The sequence below is a fragment of the Belonocnema kinseyi genome, chromosome 1 (assembly GCF_010883055.1).
Source record: "Belonocnema kinseyi isolate 2016_QV_RU_SX_M_011 chromosome 1, B_treatae_v1, whole genome shotgun sequence".
Taxonomy (NCBI): domain Eukaryota; kingdom Metazoa; phylum Arthropoda; class Insecta; order Hymenoptera; family Cynipidae; genus Belonocnema; species Belonocnema kinseyi.
Window position 1 is genome coordinate 160,855,093 of NC_046657.1, and position 10,509 is coordinate 160,865,601.

The following is a 10,509-nucleotide window of genomic DNA, read 5'->3' on the forward strand; positions in this document are numbered from 1 at the left end:
TGCTAATCTGAAAAATTGCACCCGCTTCCAGCGAAATCGCGGTAAAATTTCAGCCATAACCACGTCTCACAACCGTGAGATAGGTGGTTACAGTCTGTAAATTAATCAATACGACGATCCAGCAAAAGCCTCGAGTTGACTTTCTAATATTGTTGATTTGGACCTCTTGTTTTTACCTTATAAAGATAGTCGCTTTATCCATATTTAAGAGCTGTCCTGTAGTCGACCCTGCAATATGGTCTGTTTGAACGTTTATATTGCTAAACAGACTTTCCATTTTTCTCCGTGTAGGCTAGCCGAGAGGCTTTAGGCGTTAGGAATGCGAAACTTATAGGGATCGAACCTCCGCGGCGAATGAAAACTTTTTCATTGCGTGCGATTATAAATAGTGTAGTGATTGCGTAATAGTAAATAATTGTGTCCTTAAACATGTGAACAAATATTAGAGTATAATAGTAATAGTAAAATAATACAAAAGATTAATTTTTTGTGGCGAAAAATCGGTTATGATTTTACACAATTATAATAAATTCGTACAACGTCACACCAAAGTGCGAAGTTGTAATGATACGGTGTGATATTTTGGTGCGAGAAAGCATTTCTTCTACTAAAATACACATCTCTGGTGTAAGGTTGGTAAATTTACGAACTCTCAACTTCCCAGTGTTGAAAATACTAACGAATTACACCGAGGAAATATGAAAGTCTTAATCTAAACTTAAAGTTTCACTGGAATGTGAAATCAAGAACTAAAGCGGAGCGAGAATATTACATTTCGATACGTGTGTGAGAGGTGATTATTTAGCCAAGGAGACGTTTTTCGCTCTAGCGAAGCGAGTAAGAAAAGTCTCATTCGCTAAAAATCACCTCTCACGCAAATATCGAACAGTATTTAACTAAAGAAATGAATTTACGTACAAAAAGACTTCCTCCAAAAAGACAAAATTGCAATAAAATACATGAATTTTCAACCACATAATTCATGATCAACTGAAAAATAATGTTTCAAGGAAAAATTAAATAGTTAAATTTTCAGTCAAAAAGTATGATCAAACCTAAACAATCAAATTTTTAAAAAAATATTTAAATTTTCAAGCAGGAAATCGAATTTGCAAACAAAAAATTTATTTTTTAAACCAATAATTTCCTACAAAAAACAGAAATTTAAAATTTTATGAATGAATTTTGAAACAACAAAAGAACGAATTTTTAACAAAATAGATAAATTTTTAACGAAGAACGGTTACATTATCATTTAAAAAAACATACAAGGAAGAGAATAAAAGGTTTGAAGAAGAGACTGAGAAGGCTAGGACGGAAGAAGAGGCATGGAAGGTAGTAAATGGAGAAAGAAAACGAAGAAAAAGAGTAAAGCAAGATATTGAAAGGGTAGAATGGAAGAAATATTTTTTGGATTTGCTGGGAGGAGTAGAGAGAAAAGTTATAAAGGGAGGAAAATATGGTAGATGAAGAGATGAGGAAGAGGGCATATCAAGGGAAGAAATACTTAAGGTTTTATGAATAATGAAGGATGGGAAGGCACCTGGTATAGACGAGATTCCAAATGAAGTATGGAAATATGGAGGAGAAGAATTAGAGGAATGGGTATGGATAAGGTGTAATAGAGTATGAAGAGGAGAAGGGTGGCCAGACTTATGGAAAGAAGAAGTAGTTATACCAATAGTAAAGAAAGAAAAAGGAGAGGAGGTTAAAGATTATAGCGGGGTGACGTTGATTCCAACACTGTATAAAGTATATGTAACTATTTTGTCGGAGAGATTGAAGATACAAGTTGAAGAAAAAGAGATCGAGTCACCGAATCAGGCAGGGTTTATAAAAGGAATGGGGGTAATGGACAACATCTATGTTTTGAACTATCTAGTAAATAAGAGAATTAAATGGGGAAAAGGGTCAATGATAGCAATGTTCGTGGACTTAAAGGCGGCGTTTGACTCATTATACCGAGGCGGAATAGACAAAGTTATGGTAAAAAGGGGTATAAGAAAGAGGTTTATAAAGAGAGTATCAGAAATTTTTAGAGAGACAAAGAGCAGGGTAAAGGTAGGAGAGCAAGTAGGAGATAGTTTCTGGTTAGTGAGAGTTGTGAGACAAGGTTTCCTTTGAGACCACTTTTATTTAATTTATTAATATCAGGCTTGAAAAAAGAAATGAGGAGAAGAGGTTGAGCAGGAGTTAGGATAGGGAAGGAAAAGATATATACACTGGCATACGCAGACGACACAGTGTTGATGTCCGAGGATGAAGAAGTGATAGCGAGATTAATTACAGGATTAGAGAAATACTTAGATGGGAAAAAGCTGAATGTAAATGTAGAAAAGACAAAGATGATGCGGTTTAGAAAAAGATGGGGAACGAAGAAATAATGGACAGGGAGATGGAAGGGAATAAAGTTAGAGGAAGCAAAAGTGTATGAATATTTAGAATATATCTTGCAAACGAATTGAGATCATACATCACATATAAGAGAAAGGATAAAAAAGCAGCAGGGGTAATGAAACAGATATGGGGAATAGCAAAAAGAACGTTATAAAAAATTGGAGAAGGAGAATGTGGTTATTTGATACGCTGGTATGGCCGGCAATAGGTTATGGAGCAGAGATATGGGGATGGAAAGAAAGGAAAGATATTGAGAGTTTACAAGAAATTTATATAAAGTGGACACTAAGGGCAGGCTGGAGGACGCCAGGATATATGGTGAGAGAAGAAGCGCAAAGGGATAAGTTAAGTATTAGAGCGTGAAAGAGGGCATGGAAATTTGAGACGAAGCTGAGGGAGGGAATTGGAAAGGATTTGGCGAGAAAGTGCTAGAAGAATTGGAAAAAAGGAAGAGGGAAAGACAATTAATAGAAAGATGGGAGATGATTGATGATTCAAAATACAATAAATGGTATAAGATGATAAAAAAGGAAGGAGTGCCAAAGTTTTTAGAAAAGGGATGGGGAGAGAGAAGGTGGACTAGAATAGCAAGATTTAGATTAGGAAACAAGGTAAGGGAGGGTATGTACTGGGAAAAAGAAGAAAATACAAAGTGTAGAATATGTGAATGAGAGAAAAAAACATGGTAGCATGCATGGGAAGGATGTAGGAAAGAAATGGAAGATAAAGGAAGCTGGCAAGAGAATGTGGTTAAGATTCTAGGGGAGGATGGATTAGGAGAAGAACTGATGAAGGAGTTGGAGGGTGCTAGAGGAGCGAATGACAGAGAATGAAAGAATGCATGTGAAAAAAGTCAAAGTGAGGTACAAAAAAGTGAAAGAAAGATGAAACGGAAGTCGCTTAGATTAGAGGTGTAGAGACTGTAAGTAATGGTAGGGTAAAAGTTAAGTAGACTACGATGTGTTTGCTTTCTCATGCTCTCTCTCTCGCTTGCACTCTCGGTTTCGTTCGCTCGCTCACTCGTTTGCTAATAGGTCCTAAATTGCATTATCGCACGAAATAGAGATAAGGAACTAGATATAAGACTGATGTAAATAGTTGTAAATAATTGTATGTATAGAAAGGATAAGATTGAAACAAAAAATGTAGATATAAGCGGAAAGATTGTAAGGAATGGAAGTCATGTAAATCCTTAGGGGACACATTATGAATAAAGAAGAACCAAAGAAATGAATTTTTAATTAAGGTATATGAATTTTTAAACAAGCAGAATACATTTCTACCAAAAAGGATTATTTTTTAACGGAGAATGGTCAATTTTCAGTATAAGAAAATATTTGTTCAACTAAAAAAATCGAATTTGCAACAAAACAGTTAAATTATCAACCAAAAAATCAATTTTTAAACGAAAGCAATTTTTTTCTATTAAACAAAGATTAATTTACAACTAAAAAAATACTTTAAAAAAACTTTGATAAAGTCGTTACATTTTCATCTTTAAAAATAAATATTAAAACTAGAAAATAAGTAATTAACCAAAAATAGAATAGGTACATTTTCAGATAAAAAAATTAATTTTCTGCAAAATAGTTTAATTTTCGATGTAAAAAATGAATTTTCAACTGAAAAATACTTTTAATAAAAAAAATCGAGTTCACAACAGAATAGGTAAAATTTTAGACATATAGTTGGATTTTCAGTTAAAAAAGATACATTTTTTACCAAAATTGGAATGAAATGAATTCTGCAAGAAAATTCAAAACAGGACACAACATTTTTATATGATTTCTTAAAAATTTTAAAAGGAGTGTAAAAAAGCGTGTAGAAAATTTTGTGATCTTGCCATGTTTTATATAATTGTAGAAAAAATAAAAAACTTAATTCTTATCTAGCCTTCTCGTGCATTTGTGTTGCCCAATTTTCTTAAAAGTTTATGTTGGTTTAAAAAATGTGCTTTCGAATTTCGGTAAATTTAGGAGATATTCAGCAATTTTGAAGCGATTGAAAAATAACTAAAACTTGTAACAATTTGTTTAAAAATTTGTATGGTTTCACTTTAAACAATTTTATACCAAAGGAAAAAAAGTTTTATCAAAAAATGTATTTTCAATCAAAGAGATTAATTTTTAAATAAAATAGATGAATTTCTAACAAGAAGAATAATTTTCTTTAAAAAAAGATTAAGTTTTAACTGAGAAAGGTCAATTTTCAAGTAAAAATAAAACAAAATATTTGCAACAAAATTGTTAAATTTTCAAATAAAAAAAAAATTGGTACTAGAAATGACACAGTTAAATTTTCAGTATAAGAAAATTATTTTTCAACTAAAAAAAGCGAATTTTCAACAAAAAGGTTTAACTATAAACCAAAAAATCAATTTGCAAACAAGAAGAATCACTTTATATTATAAAATGGTCCATTTTTGACTGCAAAAATAATTTTTCAAAAATGCAACAAAATCTTTCAATTTTCAAATTAAAAAATTCTTAATATAAGAAAACTTTACGGATCCTTTAATGTCTTAAGATGCTTATCTCAATATTACAAACTTTAGCATTTACAATTAGATTTCCACTGTAAAATAATTGTAATTGTAAATATTTACGAAATGAATTTAACCAATTTTATTTTATGCAGGAATATCTCCTTATTTTAAAAGGAGAAAACCATTTTAAAAGTACCTTTTTCTATAGTATCTTAATAAATAAGGAACATACGTTTAGAGTATTTTCCTTAATTTTGCCCTAAACATAAAGCAGATTAATATACACTTTAAAAATAAAAATAAGAAATGTCAGAAATTCATATAGTTGTCTGTTAGAAAATCCCACACATTTTTAAATAAAACTCCTTTCCACACCACCTTCAAAGAAAAATTTTCACAAAATTTTTATCAAATGTTAAGTCTATTTTACTTAGGGGAAAAATGAAAATATTTAATTAATTATGAATGCTTCATTGACGTCAGCTCCCTTACTATTCTCACTTGAGAATTGAGGAATTTCTTTTTAGCAAATTAAAAGTGTGAAAGTCCTTCGTTCATCGAGTTTTATTATAATTTATTTATCTTACATATATATCTATTATACCTTATCAAAATTGAATACAAAAATCTTAAATTTGAAATGCATTTAAATACTACAATTCTTAAATGCTACCAATTTTCAAAAATAATTTAACTGATTTTATATGTACTTAAAATCAACATTTTTTTAAATTACATAGAACTTATTCTAAGTAAACAAATTAGATCTTTAAGCATACATGGATGTGTCTTCTTTTTAAATTTTTCAAAATTTATTTCATGACTTATTTTTATTAAAAATAATTGGACCTCTTGCGATTAAAAGATTGGATTCAGCCTAAAAACAAATGTGTTTAAAGTAATTTAAAAAAATCATTAGAATTTTATTTTTAAAGACTGAAAATTGTACACAATTTCCAGGCGCATCTTTTTTTCTTCTGCAAGAATTTTTAGATTGTTCTGTTTTTTAAAATAAGTTTATCCTACGTTCTGAAACTCTTCTGAGGTTTAAATTTTGTTTGAATTTCATTAATTCTACTAAATAATTCTTGAATTTATTCGATTATTTACATTTCTTAAACTTTTTAATCATACTGAATTGAAACATTTTGCTTTTAAAACCTTCAACACTCTTTTTCTAAATTTTAGGAAATTGTTTAATGTGTTTAAAAGTCTTCTTTAATTTTCTTTCAAAGCTCATTTTTCAAAATAAAAAAGCATTAACAATTTTCACACAAATATGAGTAAAATATTTCTTTCTTTTTTAATCTTGTCAGACCTTCTAATCTTCTTATCTTTAAAAATAATTCGGATTTTTACTCATTTTTCGAAATTCTGTAAAATAACAAAAAATGTGACTTTATGTTTTTTTAGATGCTTTTATAATTTTAAAAATATTTTCTAATGTTTCGAAGTGTTTTAAAATAATCTCCTGAAATTAATTTTTGGCAATAAAAAATTTACTTTAATTATTGCTAGGAACCTAAAAGAATTTCTTTCATTTCCGTGAAACCATACAAAATTAAACAAAAAAATCTTCACAAGTTTAATTTATTTACAAATCGTTTCAAAATTCCTCACTATCTGTTACACTTACGCAAATTTGAAAGCACATTTTGTGAAACAACATAAACTAAAAAAATTGCGCAACAAAATTGCGCAAGAAGGTAAAATAAGATTTGAGTTCCTTATATTTTTCTATAATGATATAACATAACAAAATTGCATGAACTTTCATTCTCTTGACACCCTGCAAAATTCAGTTTACTTAAAAACTTCACCTAATAGCCAGTTAACCACCGAAAACCAATCGTGAAGTCGTGTGATTCAGCGAGTTTTTTCTAACAGTGTACAGAACTGTTCGCTATAGTTTCGGGCCTAGTTCAAAGCAATGTAAAACAAAAAAGATTTTAACTTTTATTAAACTACCCAGCATATCCTCTACTATGGGATGAGTTCTATAAAATGTAATGGATATTTTTTCCGTGTGCAAAATAACTTAAACATTATGAAAATGTCAGTATGTCTTCTTCTTGCTCCATTTTTGAATAGTCTCCACGGAACATTAAAATTTTCTTATTTGTTGTGCAAATTTTATTTTTTCTCCGAATAATATAATTTATTGAATGAAAATCAGGCAAAGATCAAAACAATGTACGACAATTTATAGTAATAAAAAAGTCAAAAAATTTATTTATATAACTGCTTTTAATAAAGAGAAAATTATCAGAATTATAGCATTTTCATAATTTAAAAAAAATGAAAATTTAAAGTAAAAAAACATACGATATGAAAAAAATAATGAGAAGAGAAACATTGCTTGTTGAAAGCCCTATAAGATGCTTTACTTAACCCTAAAATTACAATTAAACTCATTAACCATGAGGAAAATTAATTGCTTAATTATAACATGTTTATTCATATCAACATGTTTATTGGTAAATGTTATTTCACAGTGTTGAGCTAGAAATTTCAACTCTTTATAAATTTAGTTTTCAAATATTTTGTACAGTATTTCCGAATTTTAAAAACAGTTTAAACTTTAATCGACTTTCCTGAAGAATGTTCTAAAAGTGAATTAGAGTTGTATACGAGCAGAAAAAAACCTGCAGCGGTATACTTATAAACTTCCCATACGTTTAATGGGAAGCTCCAAGATAAATTTTGTACAACGTACATGAAAGACTGTTTGTGTATGTATTTAGTCTGTGCACATAATAACTCTGGCAGAAAGTTTCTAATAAAATTAGTATACCTTGATTTTTTTCTGGTATAATAAGCCAAGTTCAGCTGATTAGAAATATTCACGTGGACATATAGATTCATGTGAAATTTAAATGGCATTATAAACAATCCCCAAGAAGTTTATTTTTTTAATTTGTTATTTATACACGTGGAATTTAGAATACATTTCCTCGTTTATTATCACATCATCATTTTTAGTTTTGAAATTTGAATGAATTTAATCATAAAATATATAATAACTTATTATGTATAAATAATATAATATATTATTATCATAAAACAAATTTAATTAAAATTTAATTTCAATTATAGTTATAGTATTATATTATAATTATATTTACCGACAGAATGAAGAAAAACAATTAAAGCGAAGAATAGAGTACCGATTCCAATCCTCATTCTCTATTATAGATGATACTGGTTTACGGAGCAATTCGTTAACATCTTGAATAATGAATATTTTACAACATTAATTTAATAATATTCGCATGAAATAATCGTTATTTACTCAAACTTCTCAATAAAGACCTTTGTACAGATAGGTAAATTTACATTACAGACCGCTTTTATTTGAACAGGGGAAACGTCTTTTAAGTTAACTCTTACGCAAGATCCTGCAACATCGATGAAATTTAGTTTGAAATCCAGCCGACACTTTAAGTATAATGATTAGACCATCATAAAATTATTTACGCGGAAAAAAGTAGATAGTTAGATTCACTTTCATGCATCGTTAACTTAAAGTTAATTTGCTCACATTGTAGAATAAACAATTTAAATAGTTTTTGAAACTGAATGGGATATTGATCTCAAAATATACAATATCTGAAATCAGTATTACTGCTTCAAAGTTTAAAAAAAAAGATTACTAAACCAAGCAATTCTAATAAATATTTGAAATATCTCAGTTAAACATGTAAGCTGTATGAATAACTAATTTAAATAGTAAGCGTAGAATTGTGAGTTTTACTTATGCAAGTGAGTGAGATCGTCTTTTCCCTATTGTAGTGGGCACTGCGTTTATAACTTGATTGTCAGTAAGACAACAGTATAGACAAGTATAGCAATTTCGTTTATGAATCTAGGAGAACCCCCACCCCCCTTACCCGGCGAAAACTTGGGATTTTGCTTGACAGTACCTACGCCACTGACATTTTACAAAGCTAAATTATCAAAAATTATTTTATAACGTTTTCCCTTTTATCATAATACTAGAATTTCGAGAATTGACATGGTTTTGCATAGTACCGGATTTCTTTCCGCCGGGTGAAATCAAAGCTATCGCGCTTTTGATTGATTGAGGAAATTCCGACAAAGAATTACGAGTTAAAGTGAACGAATTTAAATAAATATCTTATGAAAAAGGCGAGGTTCAAAAAAAACTTGTTGCTACAGATTCTTAACCGATTTTGAATTCTATTTTTAGAAAAATTTAGCATTCAATTTTGAGGAGATTTATGTGGCCTGATTTTTTTTTAACTTATATATTGATGCAAAGAGTAAAGAAAAAGTCTTGTGGGTGTATTTTGTTGCAGACAAAATTATAAAGGTGTTTAATGTACACAGTAAAAAAGAGGATCGATTTTGTTGAAGATCATTTTGCTCCAACGATCATTTGAATCGCGAGATCGTATTTTTTGGTTCATTTGTCAGACTAAACAAAATGGCCGCCAATTCTTGACGCCGGTTGTGATACCGACATCTTGGTTTGACTCCATACATTATCCTGAATCAGATCACTATGATCTAAAAAATCGATAATTTACTCTAGCCGATCGAAATGCTCTTGAATTCGGTATCATTTGTGTTGCATATCAAAAAAATATTGCTGCCGTGATTTGAGAAAACACCGTTAACTGCAAAATGAACGAAGCCGAGAAAATCTACGAAAACTGTTAGAATCTTTACTCGCATGTATCCAGGATTCTAATTCATTTTCTGCAGTTTTGTTGTTCTTGACTAATTTGCATGTAAACTTTACATTTTTGCAACAAAAATGGTTAAAAAGAGTTAATTAATGATCTAAAATGCAGTTAACGGTTTTGACTAGGATGCTGAAATTCAGAAGACGCCATAACGGGGAGTTACGGGTTTCTTCGAATCAAGGACCTTAGAAATTGGCCTGTCATTATTTGAGGAAACGCCGTTCACGGAAAAAGAATTTCACAGCTAAAAATAAATGCAGTTGCGGCGTTTCTCGAATCACAGACGTTTTTTTTCGAGGTTCGATGATTTCGGAGAACGGTGTAAGCGCGTACGGACCTCTTGGAAATCTTGAAGGCTACAGATCACCGCCCGATAATTTAGTAAAGTCCGTAACTGTCCGTTGCGGCTTTTTCTCGAATTTTTCTGTGACGTATTCAGCTGTCCATGATTTGAGCCTGAAGTTAAGGGTGAGTTACGGCTCTCTTCAAAATCACGACTTGCCAAATGTTGCAGTTAACGGCGTTTTTCCATAATTAAGCAATAATTATTCTCAAAGTTACTAACAATTTGAAAAAATTATTTTAATAGTCAGGTGCATCTTTTCTTCACGATTCCACTATATAAAAAACTCATTTTTCAATTTTTTGCAGTTTACGGTATTTTCTTAAATCATGGCAGATTGACTTTGGTATCCTTTTGAACACTTTTTTTTAATGTGTTACTTGATAGTGATTCAGATATCTCTCGAACTTGGGGTACGACATGCCGAGTACGTGGGGTACGAAATACCGACTAGGTGAGGTAAGAAAAGTCAGTTTTATTACGAGGGTAGTTCAATAAGTCCTTAGAATGAAGTATAAAAACAATTTTTTTTGGGTAAATTTTTTTTTATTTTTCAACATAATCTCCTTGGAGCT